Source organism: Stegostoma tigrinum, chromosome 11 (genome assembly GCF_030684315.1).
Source record: "Stegostoma tigrinum isolate sSteTig4 chromosome 11, sSteTig4.hap1, whole genome shotgun sequence".
In the NCBI taxonomy this organism is placed as follows: Eukaryota; Metazoa; Chordata; class Chondrichthyes; order Orectolobiformes; family Stegostomatidae; genus Stegostoma; species Stegostoma tigrinum.
This window is the reverse complement of record NC_081364.1, coordinates 84,879,993-84,902,372: the sequence shown is the minus strand read 5'-3', so window position 1 is coordinate 84,902,372 and position 22,380 is coordinate 84,879,993. Positions and strand designations below refer to the sequence as shown.

The 22,380-nt window shown below is 46.9% G+C and overlaps 1 long non-coding RNA gene across 3 annotated transcripts in view; it reads left to right on the top strand.

Moving 5' to 3' along the window:
• The first annotated feature begins 21,543 nt into the window (after window positions 1-21,543).
• The window catches only part of LOC132210183 (uncharacterized), a 140,814-nt gene continuing 139,977 nt past the window's right edge, over window positions 21,544-22,380 (top strand). For 2 of the 3 annotated variants that reach the window (XR_009446423.1, XR_009446424.1), the window contains exon 1: window positions 21,544-21,762. This is a non-coding gene — a long non-coding RNA (uncharacterized LOC132210183). The remainder of the gene's footprint in view (window positions 21,763-22,380) is intronic. The other variant, XR_009446422.1, reaches the window with a different exon arrangement.

Genomic DNA, 22,380 nt, shown 5'->3' with positions numbered 1-22,380 from the left:
CTCTCTCTTCCTTCAGAGCAGAGGGTCAGACAAGTGTCCCACAGCAAAAACAATGGAAGCCACACTACAAAACTCATTCCCAGCAACTATGTGACCCTGCCCTGCCCACCCTACACACCCTGAGAATGACCAGGGCAACAGAAGGGCAGAGAAAGGACCCACCTCACAACTAAATGTGCCCCTGCAAGAGGCACAGCATGCTACCTGTGAGCAAGATGGATCGCTCCTTTCCTGGCACTGTGACCCATCCAGGAACTACCTCCTAACTCACACTGTGGCATTCCCTCAAATAGATGGACTGCACTGGCTCAACAAAGCAGAGTGCCATCACCTTCTTGAGGGCAGGTGGGAAAGGGAAATGATAGCTGGCTCATCGAGTGTCTCTTAGATCCCATGGAGCAACTTCAGACCCGTTCTGTGATTCGCTCCCTCGCTCGCGCTTTCCGTCTCTGTGTGTATCTTTGAACCTCCCCTTGTCCTTGTGTGTTTGTCTCTCTCTCTGTCCCCCTCTTCCAGTGTCCAATATTCTTCCAGTTCCTTCATGGGATGTGAGTGGCCATTAGCCAGTGATTGAATCCTTTGCAGCCCATGCAGTGTAGCTCACCCACAGCATTGTGAGGGTGGCACTTCCTGGACTCAGACAAGTGACAGTGTCAGAATGGGCATATCATTCGGGCCAGTGTGCACTGTGTCTGGGAGCAGAGATTGGAAATGGTCATGTTACAGGCATGGACTGCTCTTGTCCACTCAGGAGTAGTGGATGCTGCTTTGGAAGACCATTTCTGGAAGGAGATGCTGAATAATCCAAAGTGATCTCTGGAGGTCCTTGGAAATGAAGCACAACTCTGTCCCTCTGAATCGATGGTGAAGGGTGTTGCTCTCATTCTTCATTTGTCCCTGCGTAAATCTGTCATTATCTTCATCTTACATTTGTGACTCTTGCTCTCTATCTTGTGCTCTCTCTCTCTGTCCCTCTGTGAATCTTTTTGGTCTCTCTCTGTCCCTGTGTGTTCCTGTACATTTCTGTCCATATCCCTGAATGCAGCTGTGAAACTGTCTCTGTCTCAGTTCATGTGTGATGATCTCTCTCTGTCACTGGGTCTATCAATTTCCCTCTGTCTCTGTATCTCCCTCTGTCTCTCACTCAATCGTTTTGTGTGTGTGTGTGTGTGTGTGTGTGTTTCTCCCTTTCTGTCCCTATTTCTCTCTCTCCCTTACCACACCCTGCCCCCCCCCAAATATCTACAAATATCTCTCCCTCCCTCACTACATAAACTCTCTAACTGATGTGACATTTACAAGTATATTCATCCTCTCTCTCTCTTCTTCAATGCAGAGGGTCAGGATTGTGTCCCACAGCAATAACAATGGAAACAACGTTCCTGCACTCGTTCCCAGCAACTATATGGCCCCTCACCACCGAAAATGACCAGGTGACAGAAGCACTTGGAATTCATCTGCCACCCAACTGCATGTGTCCCTGCAAGAGGCACAATGTCCTGACTGTGATCAAGATGGTTGCTCCTTCCCTGGCACTGTGTCTCACCCAGGAACTCCCTCCTAACTCACGCTCTGGCCTTCCCTAAACTAGTTGGACTGCTTTGTGTCAGTGAAACCAACCACCATCACCTTTCTGAGGGCAGGTAGTGAAGGGGAGTGACAGCTGGCCCATCGAGTGTCCCTCAGACCCCACAGAGCAACTTCAGACCAAATCTGTGTGTGTGTCTTTCCATGTGTGCATGTCTATCTCTAGCTCTCTCTCTCTCTCTCTCTTCCTGAGTAGACCTGTGTCTCTCTCTGTCCCTGTGTGCATTTGTGATCCTCAGTTTCTGACATGACCTGTACTGTGTTTCTCTCTTTCTATCCCCATGTATATATTTCTCTTGTCTCTCTCACTACCGTGTCTCTGATTCTCTCTGCCCCGGTGCTTATTTATTTTAATCACATCTGGGATGGAAACATTTCTGGACAGGCCCGCATTTCTTGCCCATCACTGACTGTGCAGAGAGCTGTGGGCCTGGACTCCATGATAGGCCAAACCAGACAACGAGCATTACTGAATCAAGTGTTTTCTTTTTCCCAAACATTGACAATGGATTCAACATCATCGTTGCATTCTCAGCTCTGAATTCTTTCATGAACTTAAATTCCACCCTCAGTCGTAGCTGGATTTGAACCTGGGTGCCCTGGACTTCGGCTGAGTTAGTGTGTTAGCAGTATTGATCATACGATGAGGCCTATTTCTCTGTCCTTTCGGATTTCATGGTTTGCCTCTTATGTACCTGTGTGTTTCTGTGACTGTCTCTGTCCCTGTGATTATAATGTTGTGATTGTGTTGAAGGATCTGCTGGAGACTGTGTGCTGAGAGTTCCCCTACGATTATCCAGGATTGCAGTCAATGAGCTCTTTCACTGGATTGAGGCTGTGCTTGTTATTCTGACTATTCCCCAGCATTCCTGAAAAGTGGGAACTGGGCACAATGAGACTGTGGGGGAGATGCACTCAGAAAGCGTAGCAGTGAGTCATTGGCAAGCTTTCAGCATCTGTGTCTCCTTGTCTTTGTGCCTAAATAAGGGGTAGGCCATTTCGAACAGTGTTGAGGAGAAACTTCTTCACCCAGAGAGCGGTGGATATATGGAATGCTCTGCCCCAGAAGGCAGTGAAGGCCAACTCTCTGGATACTTTCAAGAAAGAGATGCACAGAGCTCTGAAAGACAGTGGAATCAAAGGTGATGGGGATAAGGCAGGAACAGGATACTGATTGTGGATGCTCAGCCATGATCATAATGAATGGTGGTGCTGGCTTGAAGGGCCGAATGGCCTACTCCTGCACCTGTTGTCAATTGTCTATTGTCTATTGTCCTTCTCCAGCGTCCAATATTCTTCTACCTCCTTCATGGGATATGAGTGACAATCAGTCAGGGTGTGAATGCTTCACAGTCCATGAGATGTAGCTCACCCACAGTGTTGTGAGGGTGGCACTTCATGGATTCAGACCCACTGACAGCATTGCAATGGGAATATCGTTCGGAGTCAGTGTGCTCTGTGTCTGGGAGCAGAGAATGGGGCTGGGGATGTTCCCAAAAGGATGAAAGCAGTCAATCCTGGAATAGTGGGTGCTGTTGTGGAAGATCATTTTTGGAAGGAGGTGCTGAATAATCCTGAGTGATCCCTGCAGGGGCCTTTAGATGATGTACAACTCTGTGCCACTGTACTCATAGTAAAGGGGAGAGAGTGTCTGTCTCATTCTCCATTTCTCCTTGTGATAACAGTGTCATCGTTTTCATCTTAGCTTTGTCTCTTTCTCTATCTGTCTCATGCCATTTCTCTGTGAATCTGTTTGTCTGTCTCTGTTTCTGTGAATCCCACTCCATGTTGCTGAATGTAGCTGTGATGTCTCCGTGATCAGTTCATAAGTGTGATAATCTCTCTCTGCTCCATGTGTCTATCTGTGGTTCTGTTTGTGTCCCTGTATATATCAGTAATCTCTCTATGTCCCTGTGAATATCTGTTTCTTTCATTCATGGATTCCCTACAGTGTGGAAACAGGCCATTCGGCCCAATAAGGCTATACTATCCGTCAGAGCCTCCCACCACAACCCCATAACCCACTTGTTATACACATTGCTGAACAATTTAGCATGGTCAATCTACTTAGCCTGTACATCTTTGGACCGTGGAAGGAAAACTGAGCACCCGGAGGAAAGTCACGCAGACTTGGAGACCATGTGCAAACTTCACACAGTCACTGAAGAATGGGAGAGAACTTGGGTCCCTGGTGCTGTGAGGCAGCAGTGCTAGCCACTGAGCCATGGTGCCTATCTATCTATCTCTCTGACCCTGTCTCTATCTGTTTCTCTCGCTCTTTCTGAGTCTGTGTCTATCGATGGTTCTCCCCCCTCTCTCTCTTTCTCTCTCTGTCTTTCTTTCTCTCTCTCTCTCCCTCTCTCCATGTGTCTATCTGTGATTCTCTCTGCCCTGTCACTGTGTCTATTTGTGATTCTCTCTGTCACTGCACCTTTCTGTGTCATCCTCTCTCTCTGTCTCCCTCAAAACCTGTGAAAATCTGTGTCTCTCCCACCCTCACTGTATAAATTGTCGAATTGCTGATACATTTACAAGTGTAATCATTCTCTCTCTCTCCATCTCTGTGTCTTTCTGTGTGTCTCTCTCTCTTTCTCTTTGTCCCTGTGAATAAATGTGAGTGTGTGTATGTGTGTATGTACAAGACTGTATGTGAGAGCGTCTGCACACACGAGAGAGTGTGTGATTGAGAGTAAGGGACTGAGTCTGTTTGAGACCCTTTACTGGGGCAGGGGAAGAAACACATGATTTATAGACAGCCACATAATGAAATTACAGGATGGAATCATTGACACAAATTTTGCAGTCCAATGGTCACACTCACATGCATGGTCTTTCTTTCTGATGCACGCACATACACAGAGCCTCTCTTTGGGTCTCTCTCTCTCTCTCACATGCGCAAACACACGGAGACACGTGCGTGCAGACACACAGAGACACACACGCGCGCAGGTACACAGAGACACACACAGACACACACGCGCAGACACACGCGTGCGCATACACACGGAGACACACATGCACATGCACATGCTCTTTACCTGGATGTTGCTGATTATGGTCGATTTGAGATACAAAGAAAGGCCGGATATATTGGAATATTTTTCACTGAAGCGTAGGCGCTTTAAAGGTGACCTGATAAGGAGTTTATAAAATAATGAGGGGTATCGATAGAGGTAATGGTAGCTGTCATTTCCCTAGGATGGGACATTTCAAGACTAGGGCACACAATTTTAAAGGCGAAAGGAGAAAGATTCAGAGAAGGCATGAGGGGCAAAGTATTTACACAGAGGGTGGTAAGTGTGTGGAATAAATATCCTGAGTAAGAGGTGTGTGTGAGTACAATTACATCACTTAAAATACATTTGGGCCAGGAGCAGGCAGGTCAGACTAGTTTAGTTTGGGATTATGTTCGGCATGCACAAGTTGGACCGAAGAATCTGTTGTTGTGCTGTCGGACTGTATGACATGCAGATACGCACATGCACATGCACACATTCACGCACACACACACACACACACACACACACACACACACGCTGAGACAAACGCACATGCTCACACATGCAAACACTCACACACATGCACATGCACATACTCACATACACACACACACATACATGTGTGTGCACTCACACACACACACATGCACGCGCGCTCACACACATATGTGCGCTCACACACACACAAATGTGCATGCTCACACACACACTTACACACACACACGCATGTGCTCATACACAAATGCGTGCGCTCTCAAACACATGCACACACACACGCACCCACATGCGCGCTCACACATGCACACATGCACATGCACACAGGTACGTGCACATACGTGCACACTCACACAAACACACACTCACACGTACATGCACATACTTGCACGCACACACACACACACACACACACACACACACACACACACACACACACTTGAGCTCAGAGCCTCACTGACTACAGCCCCTGATAAAACCTGTATAAAGTGCTCCCATGTTCTCCACAGTCCCTTGCTGGGGGCAAAGTGGGAGCGGAGATGGGGAAATGTGGGTGTTTGAGGGTCAGTGATATGATCAATGCTTTAAATTCTCAAACTCTACTGACATTTTCAGGAGGAGGAGAAGAAACAAAGTTTTGAATGTCAAGTTTGAAATGGCTGTATGTTGTGCAGTCCAGGGAGAGACAGGGGCAGAAGAGAGAAAGAGAGAGTGAGAAAGAGATAACAAAGTGGGAAGCTGGATGAACACAGCAGGCCAAGCAGCATCTCAGGAGTTTGATTCTGGGAGCCACACTGACAGCAGAAAAATCCCGACAGATCCTCAGCAAATATCCCCATTATCTTTCTATTCCTGTCTCTTGGGGCATCTGCAGTCCGGCTCTTAGGTGCTATTATGAGACCAATGTTAAATATTTTCAAGCTGCACTGACAGAGATAACATGGCTTTAAAAAGGTTTCAAAGAACAAGGAATGGTAAATCTTTGCTGCTAGAGAATTAACATTTCAATTGCCAGGAAAATCCAACAAAAGACTCCAATCCTGGGAATTACCATCTCTGTCACACAGAGGCCTCCTTAATGAGCAGCCTGAGGGACATTGCAATGTGTCAGAGGTGGAGTCTGCAAACCACTCACTGAGAAATGTGTCAGATTTATCCTGACACAATGTGTAGTGAGCAGCTCTCACTGTTTGATTGAGATGGTGTGTGTGTATGTGTGTTTATTATTATTTTAAACCTCTGTTATATTACCAGCTTATGATTTATTTGGTAGTTTGATGTTGCTATGATGTTTTGTAATGCTGTGGAGGTGGTGTAGTGCAGACTGGCCTTTTGTTGTGTAATTTTGCTGCAAAATGCTGTAGCTCCCCCTTTCAAGTAATCTTTTCTGTTTTATCCCCTGGAATTTCTGGTTTGGAAAGTGACAATGTGAAGATCCAAAATGTCTGGGGCCAGGAAAGCTTTGAAAAAAAACAACTTCCAGAGGGGGACAATATTGGCCTGATGCCTGTTCCCACTGCATCCCATGAGGGGCCCATATGAGTCCTCTCTCTTTCTGACCCTGAAGTTTATATGGGTTATGGAGGAGGGCAGCGTGATTAGATGTGACAGTGAGAGAAAGATTTGAAGAATTGAGAGAGCAGGACAAACAGGAGAGCCAGGGAGAGTATTTGAGATTGTGAATTAACTATAATGTCAGATTCTGGGGTCACAGGAAATAATTAAACTGAGCCAGCATCACAGATGGGGAAAAAAATCAGATTATCTGGCTGCTGGGACACTGCTGCATGTGGGATCTTGCTGTGTATTAATTGTCCCAGTGCCATTGTTACAGGCTGTGACTGTTTTAATCAGCTCACCCATCATTTCAAAGCTTTACGAAGGGACTGGCATGGAAACTCAACGCACCACCCTATATGTTTGTGTTCAGATGTTGCCAAGAGATTGTCCATGTGACAGAGAGGAAATCCCATGATCTTGCTGCACTGTCTCTGCTTTGCCTTTCAACTAATGCTGTCTCTTTTTTTTCTCCAAAAGGATCAGTTATTTTTTGAAGAACCAAAGGGGAGGTTTTTGGGGCCCACAACGCATAGAACAACGGCTTTCTCCAAAGGGGGATATCATCCTGAGGCTTATTGGACAGGCTGTGCCCCAGGGTTTGAAGCTTGGGGTTAAAGTAATCGGGGCCATGGGATTTGGCACAAACATGTGTCAGGACTCCCCAAGGAGGAAATCAAAATTGTAAATGTGAAATCTCACAAAAGACATGTTCTGATGTCAGAGTAATAATGTGAGAATGTGAAGTCGACATTGGGATTGAGAGACAGACTTGCAACATGGAGAGGGGCAGAAGAAAATGGAGAGGGACGGAGTGAGAGGCATTTGAGATTCTTAAGTATCTGTCACGGTGGTGCCTGGGGAATGCAGAAAATATTTACCATTTAACCAACATTGGGTTTATCTTGTTCCTGACACATTGCTGGCAGTGGGATCTTGCTGTGCCTCATTGTCCTGCAGCAATGCGACTGTCTCGATAATCTCCTCCTTTTAACCTTGCCTGATGGGTCTGGGATTGAAATTTCCCAAAGTTTTCCCCAATTCAATCAGAGCCTGGCATTGATGAGGGATGGCTTTTGTGAAGGGGAGACATCAAACCCTAGCCTCTTGCTGGGCGATTTCTTTAACAATGTCCTTCCTTTCCAATTCCAATAACTTTCCTCCCTTTCTCTGTCTATTTATTTTGAAACTACAAGGGGACAAGAAATCCTTCCCTTGGACACAGTTTCCTTCAGAGCGAGGAGGGGTGGGGTTCAGGCATTGGCCTGAGGCCTGTTCAAAAGGCTGCAGACCGCGGGGCCCATGTGAGTTGTATTTGATTATTACCTCAAGATTTGAATTCCTCTGGTGTACCCTGGTTTTCTTTTAGGAGCCTCCAGGTAACTTTTAAGAACAGGTTTGAAGCCTGGGGTTAAAGTAACCAGGGCTTTGGGATTTGACACAAACATGTTAATTCTCCTCCCAGTGAGTGTCTGACAGACAGGACTCCCCACGGAGGAAATTAAAACATAAATGTGAAACTCTCTTCAAAGACTCATTCTCACTTCAGAGTAATGTGTGACATGTGCAGGCCAGGATGAAAAAAAATTGATAATCACATAAATAAAATATTTTTTGGCCATTTTACTTCAATCCCCTGAGTAACTGCGAGGGCATCTCTGTCTTTCTCACACTGTCTCCTCTCCTGAACCCTCTCCAGCTTCCTTTCACTTTTTTTTTCAAACAGAAACAGTGGGGGAGTTAGAAATAGTTTGCAATACAAAGTTTTTTTCCCAAAAAAAATACAGATGTAGACAAAAAGTGTGAGTGGGAGGGTGCGAGGGATAAAGGGACAAGATATGTCTTTGTATCTGTGCTGGGAAAGGGAGACAGGATCTGGGGGAGGGGGCATGTTGTTGGTGAGAGAACTGGGGTCTCCAATATCTCTTCACTGCCCAACTCCAATCACTTTGTTCTAGAAAGTGCCACCCATCAACTCAAATCCTGGGATGGAGGGGGTGTTTTTTGTCCCAAAGAAACTGATAGCCTCTTCCCTGAATGGAAATTGTGATTTCAACACATTTTGGAGCAGGAAGGGGCAACCTGTAGGATCGCACTGTGTATCAATGACCTGCAGAATTACTGGCACAGAATGCTGGGAAACAGTGCCCCGGTTTATCAAACAGAATATCCTCCAACATCAATGTCACAGTCTTTTTAAATGATAACGATTACAATACACAGGATTTAATCTGGGAGAGAGAGAGAAAAAAAAATCAGAAATGGGGAGGTGGGGAGGGAACAAGTGAGAGAGGAAGAAAGATCGAAAGATAAGAGATTTAGAAGGGAAAGAGAGAGAGCCTGGAAAAGAGAGAGTGACATATCAGAGGTGAAGGGGAGAGAAGGAAGTATTTTGAATTTCGCAAGCAGCAGGATTGGTCCCTCTCTGTCAATATGGAGCCAGAATTGAGCCCTTAACCAGCATCAGTGAAACCCACAATCTATCTGCAGTCACACTGTTGCTTGTGGGATCTTGCTGTGTGTCAAATTACCTACAGAGTGGCCTACATTGCAACAAGATGCCCAGTGTCCAAATGCTGCTTACAGAGCCTTTGCTATTACATTTTCTTTGTCTCTCTGTCTCACTCTGTCCATTTCCTTCTCCACGCACCTTCCTCGGACTGGGATCTTCCTCACTTTCTCTCTAACCATATTCTGGCTCTTTCTTTCTCTCTTACTTTATCTCTTCCCCCTTTCCCTCTCTCCATTGCCATTCCTCAGTTTCGGGCTTCCCCACTCCCACCACTGTCTCCAGACCGTCCCACCATTTTAGACAGTCAATACTGCAGTGTGACAGGCCAGGGTTACTAAATGGCAGGGGTGACAACATTTCAGACACAGAGGTATAATTCAGAGACAGTGTTGGGGGGAAAGGGAGATGGAGACAGAGAGGAAAAGCTTAGAAAGGCGGGGATGGGAGTGAGACCGGAAGGCTGTGGGAGTGGGGAGGTGGGGATGTATGGGAGGTGGGGAATAGATACAAGGGCTGTGGTGGGGATCAGTAGTCATTGGGATCTTGCTGTGCAGTTGTTTGTTTATTCAAAATTTAGCCCCTTCTGGGTGTTGTATATGGAACGGGGAGAGGGGAGGGTTGGGGCAGATCAGGAATCCTAACCATATGTGAAGCTTTGGAAGTCATATCTGTGTTTCAGATGGGGCCACATGGCAGCAAGCAATCAATGGAAGATGCAGGTGTCAGGTTCGTTTTCGGAGACCCTCATGGACTTGCTGCAATAACAAGACACTGACCTGTCTAGAAAAACACAAATCCTTTTATAACCAAGCAAGTACAAGCTGTGGAGAATTATTGTACTCAACACGGCACAGAGTGCAGAGTCTCACAAGTAATTCTCCCCGAGCAGTGGACAGTCCCCGCTTTTTATACTTCACAAAGACATGGTACATAAAACAGAGATAATGGGAACTGCTTGGCCTGCTGTGTTCATCCAGCTTCACACTTTGTTACCCTGATACATAAAACAGTTTCACATTTTACAATGACATGATACATAAAACAATTACTACAACAGACAAAAACAGGATACCAAACAATTATTACATCAACAACATAAAAGACCAGGATATAGTACCGATTGCTAGTGAAGTAGCTGCTAATGGCAGGAGGCGATTTCGAGTTGTTGTCCGGGACAGATTCTGATTTCAAGTTGCCAGTGTGTCTGGCTGGAACAAAGTCAGTGCCCTGGCCCCTTTGTCAGCGACAGAAGTTACATGCTTCAGAGGTCTCAAACCTTTACAAATGTTCCTTACTTAACCTTATTTGAAACAGTTTGATTCTTGTTTTATTCAGTCAGGAAGCTGAAGACAGTGTTTGCATAATGATGAGTGGGAAGATAAGGAGTTACAAAAGTTTTACACTGAATTCCTAGCTGGGCAGGAAGCTTCAGGGTAGTGCCTGCATACCGATGTGAAGGTAAATAAAATACTTTAATTTATCGAAGTATAGAAATCAATGGGATGTTATCCCAATAACATCTCACAGGCACCACCCGAATGAAGTGTATTGGCGAGCTGAAGGCCATAGGAGATTGGAAGGGAGGGGTGAGCTGGATACTCCTGTCGATCCATCAAACTGTTTTCTCTCCTGCATTTCATCTTGGAATATCTGGGAGAAATTCCGCTGGGACTTATTGTCATTTTAATGGAGAGGTAGGTGGGTAGGATGGGTTGCCAGGATGTGGGAAAGGAAGACTAGAATCCCTCCTCCTCCCCCCACCACCCCATGTCCCAATCCCACCTCTTGGCCCCTCTCGGCCTGTCTGTGAGGTTTGGGGGTGAATGGAGGGAATTGTTCCCATTGACTGGGACCTTATTCTGATCTCTGGGAGGGCTGTGGGTGAGGGAGTGGGGGTCAGTGCAGGATCTGGAACGGGGAGGGGCTCAGTATTACAAAGGGGCAGAAACTGCAGGGACTGACATCACACCCACCCCCCACTCCCTCTACGCCAGTGTTCAGGATGAGTTAAGATTCTCCATCAACGTGTGGCCATTTTCACATTTTGCTGTTTATGCAACCACGCACAGCGCGGAGAGTGGAGGTGGGGTTGGGGTGAAGATGGGAGTGTTGGGGGGAAAAGGAATACAGCCGAAACAGGTAGAGGTGGGCACGTTTAGCGGGGCTAGGTACAGAATCTTGGGAGGTGGTGGTGAGAGGCTAACTCACGTATTCAGTCTGACTCTGCTCAAAAGTTGAAATGGGGGAGTGTAATATTTGCAGGCTGGTTCAGTGGGGGAGAGGCCTGTTTTCACATTGCAGCCTGTAGAGGGGGTGGGCCAGGCTCCGACAAGGTGTTGAGGGAATCCCTCAGCAGTACCGCACACAGCTGCCGGTGGGATCTTACTGTGCACCAATGCAGCCTGCAGGTCACCCTCACGTCGACACGAGGCTGTCTGCAGGGCCCTGGGCTGAGACTGCTGATGGCCTGATAGTGCGTGTACTGAGTTGTATGTCACCCCTTCTTTCCCCAACCCTACCGCAGCCCAGAACCACCCCACATCCCCTCACCCCTGCAACCTCCAAAATGCAACACTGATGTTGCAAATGTCCACGAGACACAGCGGGGAGATGGGAACACATGGCAAACGTGAGGCAGGAGAGGGCATTGCTATTGAAACTTGGAGGAAATGGAGAGAGTGAGGGACATTGATCGATTCTCGAGCAGGAGAAAGTCAACAGAGATCGATCCATGGATAGGGAGAAAGACAGAGACGGGGAGGGAGAGAGACAGATGACTGGACACTTTGAAAGGTTCATCATTAATATTTCATGTGGAAACAGCACCAATCCCAGATGGAGTGGGCATGGGGTTTGTGCCTGGTGAATGGGAGTGGGCAGAGGGGAACATTGGTCATTTCTTTGTGTTTTTTTAACCGCATCGCCAGAGTGTCAGAGAACAAGCTGTGGGGGGGACAGGTTAAACACTGAGTGGGGAGATGGAGAGGGACAGAGACACAGGCCCTGTTGGGTGACTCTCCACCACTGAGTCACTGCCCAGCCTCTCAGGAAATAAACCTTTTTTGAGTGCGAGCAGCAGCGGAGGCAAGACGGACCCGGAAGACTGCAGCTAAGGTAAAGCAGTTTATTTTTAAAATTACTTACCGGTAGCGGGCAGCGGTGTTTTTCCTCTTTCAGAGAAGGAGCGGGAGCAGCGGAGGAAGTGACGAGGACCAGACGGGCAGCCGGGAAGGAAAGCAGTGAGTATACATACTCACCCTTCGACGCCAACGGCCATTTTGAGTGCGAGCAGCAGCGGAGGCAAGACGGACCCGGAAGACTGCAGCTAAGGTAAAGCAGTTTATTTTTAAAATTACTTACCGGTAGCGGGCAGCGGCGTTTTTCCTCTTTCAGAGAAGGAGCGGGAGCAGCGGAGGAAGTGACGAGGACCAGAGGGGCAGCCAGGAAGGAAAGCAGTGAGTATAAATACTCACCCTTCGACGCCAACGGCCATTTTGAGTGCGAGCAGCAGCGGAGGCAAGACGGACCCGGAAGACTGCAGCTAAGGTAAAGCAGTTTATTTTTAAAATTACTTACCGGTAGCGGGCAGCGGTGTTTTTCCTCTTTCAGAGAAGGAGCGGGAGCAGCGGAGGAAGTGACGAGGACCAGAGGGGCAGCCGGGAAGGAAAGCAGTGACCATATATATCAGCAAGGCGGCTAAACCCGAGACTCTACAACTGTAGAGTCTCCCACCCGCTCTCCTCCTCTAACCTAGTTAGTAAGGTAAGGTTCATTCTAAACTTTCTCTGTTGAATATAAGTTTGTTATTAATTTGTTATTATTATTTGACGTAAGCTTTCTACTTTAGTATTGAGTGGGTGTTCAGATAAGTGGGGTATGGATGCTAGGGCAGTTGCTTGCTCCTCCTGCAGAATGTGGCAGTTGGGAGATGTGGCACACGTCTCCACTGGCTACATCTGCGGGAAGTGCACCCAGCTACAGCTCCTTGAAAACCGTGTTAGGGAAATGGAGCTGGAGCTGGATGAACTACGGATCATTCGGGAGGCAGAGGGGGTAATTGAGAGGAGTTATCGGGAGTTGGTCACTCCTAAGGCTCAGGACGAGGATAGATGGGTTACAGTTAGGGGGAGGAAAGGGGACAGACAGACAGTGCAGAGATCCCCTGTGGGCATTCCCCTCAGCAATAAGTATACCGTTTTGGATACTGCTGGGGGGGATGACCTACCAGAGGAAAGCCATAGTAGTCAGTTCTCTGGCACTGAGCCTGACACTGTGGCAAAGAAGGGAAGGGGGCAGAATAGAAAAGTACTCGTGGTAGGGGACTCGATAGTTAGGGGAATCGACAGGAGATTTTGTGGGCAAGATCGGGATTCCCGGAAGGTATGTTGCCTCCCTGGTGCCAGGGTCCGGGACGTCTCCGATCAGGTGTATACAGTACTAAAAGGGGAGGGCGAACAGCCAGAAATCGTGTTACATATTGGCACAAATGATATAGCCAGAAAAAGGATTGAGGATATAAAAAGTGATTTCAGGGAGTTAGGATGGAAGCTGCAGAGCAGGACGAACAGAGTAGTGTTCTCTGGTTTACTACCGGTGCCACGAGATAGCGAGGTGAGGCACAGAGAGCGGGCGCAGCTGAACACGTGGCTACGCAGCTGGTGTAGGAGGGAGGGCTTCAGATATGTTGATAATTGGGATGCCTTCTGGGGAAGGTGGGACCTGTACAAGAAGGACGGGTTGCATCTGAACTGGAAGGGGACCAATGTCCTGGGTGGAAGGTTTGCTCGAGTAGTTCGAGAGGGTTTAAACTAGTATGGCAGGGGGGTGGGAACCTGAGCTGTATACCAGAGGTGAGCGTTGATGCAGGTGAGGCAGTAACAAGAGGTAGACCAGCTAGTGGGAAGGATTTTCCTGGGAAGGAACCAAGGGATCGGTTAAAGTGTTTTTGCTTTAATGCAAGGAGTATCAGGAATAAAAGTGATGAACTTCGAGCATGGATCAGTACCTGGTGCTATGATGTTGTGGCCATAACAGAGACATGGGTTTCTCATGGGCAGGAATGGTTGCTGGATCTTCCAGGGTTTAGAACATTTAAAAAGAATAGGGAGGGGGGAAAAAGAGGAGGGGGTGTAGCACTACTAATCAGAGAGGGTATCACAGCTACAGAAGCTTCCTTTGTCGAGGAAGATCTGCCTACTGAGTCAGTGTGGGTGGAAATTAGGAACAGCAAGGGAGCAGTCACCTTGTTAGGGGTTTACTACAGGCCCCCCAATAGCAGCAGGGAGATTGAAGAAAGCATAGGTCGACAGATTTTGGAAAAGTGTGCACGCAGTAGGGTTGTTGTAATGGGTGACTTTAACTTTCCTAATATTGATTGGAACCTCCTTCGAGCAGAAGATTTGAATGGAGCTGTTTTTGTAAGGTGTGTTCAGGAGGGTTTCCTAACGCAGTACGTTGACAGGCCGACGAGGGGAGAGGCCATTCTTGACTTGGTGCTCGGAAACGAGCCGGGGCAGGTATCAGATCTTGTGGTGGGAGAGCATTTTGGTGATAGTGACCATAACTGCCTCACATTCTACATAGCTATGGAGAAGGAGAGGATTAGGCAAAATGGGAGGATATTTAATTGGGGAAGAGGAAACTATGATGCGATTAGACATGAGTTAGGAAGCATGGACTGGGAGCAGTTGTTCCATGGTAAGGGAACTATAGACATGTGGAGACTGTTTAAGGAACAGTTGTTGGGAGTGATGAGTAAATATGTCCCTCTGAGACAGGCAAGAAGGGGTAAGATAAAGGAACCTTGGATGACGAGAGCGGTGGAGCTTCTTGTGAAAAGGAAGAAGGTAGCTTACATAAGGTGGAAGAAGCTAGGGTCAAGTTCAGCGAGAGAGGATTACATGCAGGCAAGGAAGGAGCTCAAAAATGGTCTGAGGAGAGCCAGGAGGGGGCACGAGAAAGGCTTGGCAGAAGGAATCCGGGAAAACACAAAGGCATTTTACACTTACGTGAGGAATAAGAGAATGATCAAAGAAAGAGTAGGGCCGATCAGGGATCGCATAGGGAACTTGTGTGTGGAGTCTGAGGAGGTAGGGGAAGCCCTACATGAGTTTTTTGCTTCTGTCTTTACGAAAGAAACGAACTTTGTAGTGAATGAAACCTTTGAAGAGCAGGTGTGCATGCTGGAATGGATAGAGATAGAGGAAGCTGATGTGCTGAAAATTTTGTCAAACATTAAGATTGACAAGTCGCCAGGCCTGGACCAGATTTGTCCTCGGCTGCTTTGGGAAGCGAGAAATGCAATTGCTTCGCCACTTGCGAAGATCTTTGCATCCTCGCTCTCCACTGGAGTCGTACCTGAGGACTGGAGAGAGGCAAATGTAATTCCTCTCTTCAAGAAAGGAAGTAGGGAAATCCCCGGCAATTGTAGACCGGTAAGTCTCACGTCTGTCGTCTGCAAGGTGTTAGAAAGGATTCTGAGGGATAAGATTTATGACCATCTGGAAGAGCATGGCTTGATCAAATACAGTCAACACGGCTTTGTGAGGGGTAGGTCATGCCTTACAAACCTTATCGAGTTTTTTGAGGATGTGACTAGAAAAGTTGATGAGGGTCGAGCTGTGGATGTGGTGTATATGGACTTCAGTAAGGCATTTGATAAGGTTCCCCATGGTAGGCTCATTCAGAAGGTCAGGAGGAATGGGATACAGGGGAACTTAGCTGCTTGGATACAGAATTGGCTGGCCAACAGAAGACAGCGAGTGGTAGTAGAAGGAAAATATTCTGCCTGGAAGTCAGTGGTGAGTGGGGTTCCACAGGGCTCTGTCCTTGGGCCTCTACTGTTTGTAATTTTTATTAATGACTTGGATGAGGGGATTGAAGGATGGGTCAGCAAGTTTGCAGACGACACAAAGGTCGGAGGTGTCGTTGACAGTGTAGAGGGCTGTTGTAGGCTGCAGCGGGACATTGACAGGATGCAGAGATGGGCTGAGAGGTGGCAGATGGAGTTCAACCTGGATAAATGCGAGGTGATGCATTTTGGAAGGTCGAATTTGAAAGCTGAGTACAGGATTAAGGATAGGATTCTTGGCAGCGTGGAGGAACAGAGGGATCTTGGTGTGCAGATACATAGATCCCTTAAAATGGCCACCCAAGTGGACAGGGTTGTTAAGAAAGCATATGGTGTTTTGGCTTTCATTAACAGGGGGATTGAGTTTAAGAGTCGTGAGATCTTGTTGCAGCTCTATAAAACTTTGGTTAGACTGCGCTTGGAATACTGCGTCCAGTTCTGGGCACCCTATTATACGAAAGATGTGGATGCTTTGGAGAGGGTTCAGAGGAGGTTTACCAGGATGCTGCCTGGACTGGAGGGCTTATCTTATGAAGAGAGATTGACTGAGCTCGGTCTCTTTTCATTGGAGAAAAGGAGGAGGAGAGGGGACCTAATTGAGGTATACAAGAAAATGAGAGGCATAGATAGAGTTGATAGCCAGAGACTATTTCCCAGGGCAGAAATGGCTAGCACGAGGGGTCATAGTTTTAAGCTGGTTGGTGGAAAGTATAGAGGGGATGTCAGAGGCAGGTTCTTTACGCAGAGAGTTGTGAGAGCATGGAATGCGTTGCCAGCAGCAGTTGAGGAAGCAGGGTCATTGGGGTCATTTAAGAGACTGCTGGACATGTATATGGTCACAGAAATTTGAGGGTGCATACATGAGGATCAATGGTCGGCACAACATCGTGGGCTGAAGGGCCTGTTCTGTGCTGTACTGTTCTATGTTCTATGTTCTATGTTCACTCAGAAAAGGGGGAATTTATAATGGCACAAGAAATGATTTTCCACAAATTGATGGGATCAAAATCTGATACATTCCCAGTTGATTTTTAAAAAGGGGTCTTCAAAATAATGGATGCATTGCTGGCTATCTTCCACAATTTCTTTGACACTTTGACAGTCCCTCCAGACTACAGGGTAGTTACCGTAATCATAGGATTTAAAAGGGAAGAGAAAAACCCTTTAATTATGGACCAGTGAGTTTGAGATAAATCTTATGGAAGATGCACAATTCCATTGCCAAGAATTTTGGAGCACAGTACGCAGAATACAATAACAGAAGCAAACAGTCTCCATAGATTTGCAAAAGGGAAATCATTCTTGACAAATCTGATGTTTGCCTTTCAGGATGTCACAAGTGGAGTTGATCATGGTGACCCAGTAGAGGTGTTTCTTAGGTTTTATGAAGACCTTTGAAGAATCGATTAGAGATTAATGTGTACGGTTGAAATGCAGGGGATTGGGGTGAGTGTAATGAGATGGTTACGAAACTGGTCAGCACGTAGTCAACGTGGATTCATAGTAAATGTGTCTTTTGCCCAATGGCAGACAGTAACTAGTGGGGTATAACAGGGGCCTGTTCTTGAAACCCAGCTGTTCACAATGTCAGACAGTAACTAGTGGGGTTTAACAGGGGTCTGTTCTTGAACCCTAGCTGTTCACAATGTATGTTGCTGATTTAGATGAAGAAACTAAATATAATTTTTCAAACTTTTTAGATGGCACAAAGCTGGGTGCATACATGTTGCAGTCTGATTTGGAGAAGCTTTGTAAGTGAAAATTAATATTGGTTACGTTATATTTGGATAAATGTAAGCTTATCCATTTTGTAGCAATACAAAAAAACAAGGCAGATTATCGTTTGAATGGCACATGGGAGTGTCAATGAGACTAGAGGATCCTTGCGCACCAGTTGCTGACAGTAAGTGCACAAGTGCAGCAGGCAGTAAGGGAACAAATTATCTGTTGGCCTTCACAGAGTGAGGATCCAAATACAGGGACAAGAATGCCTAGCTGCAACTGCACAGGGCCTAAGTAAGTCCACACCTGTTATATTGTGTACAGTTTTGGCATGCCTATCTGCAAAAAAACTGTTCTTACTTTCGACAGAGTTCAGCATGTGTTCACCAACTTGCCTCCTGGGATGGTAGGAATAACGTATGAAGAGAGACTGAGTCGGTTAAAATCGTATTCACCGGAGTATAGAAGAATGAGGGGATCACATTGAAATCTCCAAATTCCAAACAGGACTGGACAAGTTAGATGCAGGAAGGATGTTCCAATGGTGGGGAATTACAGAACAAGGGGCCACAGTTTAAGGATATGGGGTAAATATTTTAGGACTGAGATGACGAGAAACACCATCACCTGGAGAGTGCCTGGAAGCGCATTCCTTTTTTCTCTTTCAAAATAAATTGATCTCCATCTCTTGTTTTCACGGTCTTTTCCTGATACCACACTTGCTTTACAGGGACCCTTTTCGGAAAAGCATCCCAAGCAGATAACAGACATCTCATTTCATTCAGTCAAATGTTTCAGCTTTTACTTAAATTTTGATCTTTTGAGCTTACACCTGAATGCCTGTGAATAGCATCAATATGACTATACCATGTACATGTCAGCACTAGGAGCAGATATGTGCCATTTAGCCACTCTCGCCTGCTTGGTCATTAAATAAAATCACGTCTGAACTGAGTGTAGCTTCAATTCCACAAGCTATCTATCATAATAACCTTTGACTCTCTTGTTGACCATCAATATATTTAGCATTAATATAAAAAATCCTACCTCCTTCATCTTAGATAGCAGCCCACCAATGTTTATTTGTTTATTTGTTTGTGGGATGTGAATGTTGGTAGCTGGCCAGCATTTATTGCCCATCCCTCATTGTCCTTGAGGGAGTGGTGGTGAGCTGGCTTCTTGAACTGCAGCGGTCTTAGTTTTATAATTCGCCCCACTATGTTGTTTGGGAGGGAACTCCAGAATTTTGACACAGCAACTGTGAAAGAATTGCGATACATTTCCAAGTCAGGATACTGAGCGATCAGCAGGGGAAATGGCGGTCATTGGTTTTCCTGTGTATCTGCTGACCCAAAACCCATTGGTGTAACTGAAGGTTGGTGGTAGAGGGAGTGGATGTTTATGGCTGTAGTGTCAGTGATGTGGTTTGCATTGTCCTGGATGGTCTCAAGCTTCTCCAGTCTCAATGGAGTTGCACCCATCCAGTGGGAAGTTATTCCATTTCACTTTTATAGAAGATGGACAGGCTTTGGGAAGTCAGCAGGTGAGTTACTCACGGCAGTATTTCATCGGTTTTGACCCACACTTGTATTCACTGTGTATCTGTGGTAAGTCTAGTTGAGTTTCTGGTAAATGGGATCCACCTGCATGTTAACAGTGGGGCATTTAGTGATGGTAATGCCATTGAATGTCAAAGAATTGTGATTATATTTAGTCATTTTGAGAATGTCATTGCTTGCCATTTATATGGAGCAAATGATACCTGTCACTTGTTAGCCCAAGCCACGATAGTGTCCAGTTCTTTGGACTTGTACTCCTTTACTGTGTCTCTGAAATCTTCTCTCTCCACAAGGCAAGCATCATTTCTGGATGCTCTTTCTCTTTGCAGAGAAAAGAAAAGTAACATCTTAAAACAAAGGATAGAAGTGCTGATTTGATTTGTTCTTGGAGCTGTCATCTAACTCTTGTGCTCAGCCTGACGGACAGATTAAACACGGAAGATGTTTCCACTAGTGTGTGGACACAAAAAAAACCAGATACGAGTCACAAATGAATTGATTGTACAATTCAGAAATCAGTTATTTGACTGAGTATAAAACAAGAAGATATTGGAAATAATAAAATGTGAGGCTGGATGAACACAGCAGGCCAAGCAGCATCTCAGGAGCACAAAAGCTGACGTTTCGGGCCTAGACCCTTCATCAGAGAGGGGGATGGGGGGAGGGAACTGGAATAAATAGGGAGAGAGGGGGAGGCGGACCGAAGATGGAGAGTAAAGAAGATAGGTGGAGAGAGTGTAGGTGGGGAGGTAGGGAGGGGATAGGTCAGTCCAGGGAAGACGGACAGGTCAAGGAGGTGGGATGAGGTTAGTAGGTAGCGGGGGGTGCGGCTTGGGGTGGGAGGAAGGGATGGGTGAGAGGAAGAACCGGTTAGGGAGGCAGAGACAGGTTGGACTGGTTTTGGGATGCAGTGGGTGGGGGGGAAGAGCTGGGCTGGTTGTGTGGTGCAGTGGGGGGAGGGGACGAACTGGGCTGGTTGAGGGATGCAGTAGGGGAAGGGGAGATTTTGAAACTGGTGAAGTCCTGGGAACCCTGCAGCCATATGGTATCAATGTGGACTTCACCAGTTTCAAAATCTCCCCTTCCCCTACTGCATCCCTCAACCAGCCCAGTTCGTCCCCTCCCCCCACTGCACCACACAACCAGCCCAGCTCTTCCCCCCCACCCACTGCATCCCAAAACCAGTCCAACCTGTCTCTGCCTCCCTAACCGGTTCTTCCTCTCACCCATCCCTTCCTCCCACCCCAAGCCGCACCCCCCGCTACCTACTAACCTCATCCCACCTCCTTGACCTGTCCGTCTTCCCTGGACTGACCTATCCCCTCCCTACCTCCCCACCTACACTCTCTCCACCTATCTTCTTCACTCTCCATCTTCGGTCCGCCTCCCCCTCTCTCCCTATTTATTCCAGTTCCCTCCCCCCATCCCCCTCTCTGATGAAGGGTCTAGGCCCGAAACGTCAGCTTTTGTGCTCCTGAGATGCTGCTTGGCCTGCTGTGTTCATCCAGCCTCACATTTTATTATCTTGGAATCTCCAGCATCTGCAGTTCCCATTATCTCAGATATTGGAAATATTCAGTCTCGATGATAAGTCTCTGGCTTGAGAAAAAAGAGTTAATTTTCCCTTTCTGTGGACTGATGCAGAGAAGTCATGTAATATAAAGTGTATTTCTCTCTCAACTGTTGCTGAATATTTCGAGTTGATTGAGTCTGCTTTTGTTTATTCAAAGAGTGCTGAGACAATGAAACTCATTACAGGAAGTGATTGACATCTCAGTCTCTTCTGAAGCTGGTGTGTAACATTTCACGCTTGCCTGAACATCTTAAACTACTGACATATCAGCACAGTCACCGCACAGGAAGACTCTTCACCCTTTAGTGTGAGAATGCATTTATTTATTAGTTTCCTACCTGGCATCGTTCAGCTATGAAATTTGAAAAGATTTTATCACCAGTAAATGCATTCTTCTTGAGGCGAAATTCAAATATTCTACACAGGAAAGGTGTATATTTTGTTCACTTTCTCCGTTGAGTGTGTGTTCATATCTCTTTGTTCTGCTGTTTATTAGAACTAGGACAGACAGGGACCATGCACTTGTATCAATGGATTCCCGCATCTTTCGTCCTGGCATATTCCTTCATATCTTCCTTATATCAATATTGCTGCTCAATGGCAGCGTGTTTTTCCCAGCATTCTGGGCGGGAATGCATTTGCCCAGATGACAAATGTGTGGAGCTGGATGAACACAGCAGGCCAAGAAGCATCTTAGGAGCACAAGACCTGATGTTTCAGACCCACACGAGTTATCTCGGACTCACCAACATGTACAGTCCCCATTATCTCTGAATGTATACGCCCACTTGTGCGTGCGCAATCTGAAGCGTTTCAAACATGCGCAGTACCGGAGGCAAAGGAGAGCCGGAGGAATCGGATGAGGAGCAGGCGCGATAAGGATTTGAAAGGTGAAAATTAGAATTCGAGTGAGTGAGTATTCCACGAAGTGGGCGGAGAGGCTTTTTTAAAATCTGACAGTAGCCACCGTCACTGAATTGAAAAATACCGATCCCGGTTTTGCCCCGAATAGACTGGAATTGCTGAACTCCTTTGTTTGCCGAGGCAGGGCTGGGCGCCGCCATGTTTATTGGGGGCAATGTTTTCTGAGCCGTGTGACTCCGCCATCTTTATCCGGGGCCAACTGGAAGCGGAGCGCGCACATGTCCTTGATAATAAAATGTGAGGCTGGATGAACACAGCAGGCCCAGCAGCATCTCAGGAGCACAAAAGCTGACGTTTCGGGCCTAGACCCTTCATCAGAGAGGGGGATGGGGGGAGGGAACTGGAATAAATAGGGAGAGAGGGGGAGGCGGACCGAAGATGGAGAGTAAAGAAGATAGGTGGAGAGAGTGTCGGTGGGGAGGGGATAGGTCAGTCCAGGGAAGACGGACAGGTCAAGGAGGTGGGATGAGGTTAGTAGGTAGCTGGGGGTGTGGCTTGGGGTGGGAGGAAGGGATGGGTGAGAGGAAGAACCGGTTAGGGAGGCAGAGACAGGTTGGACTGGTTTTGGGATGCAGTGGGTGGGGGGGAAGAGCTGGGCTGGT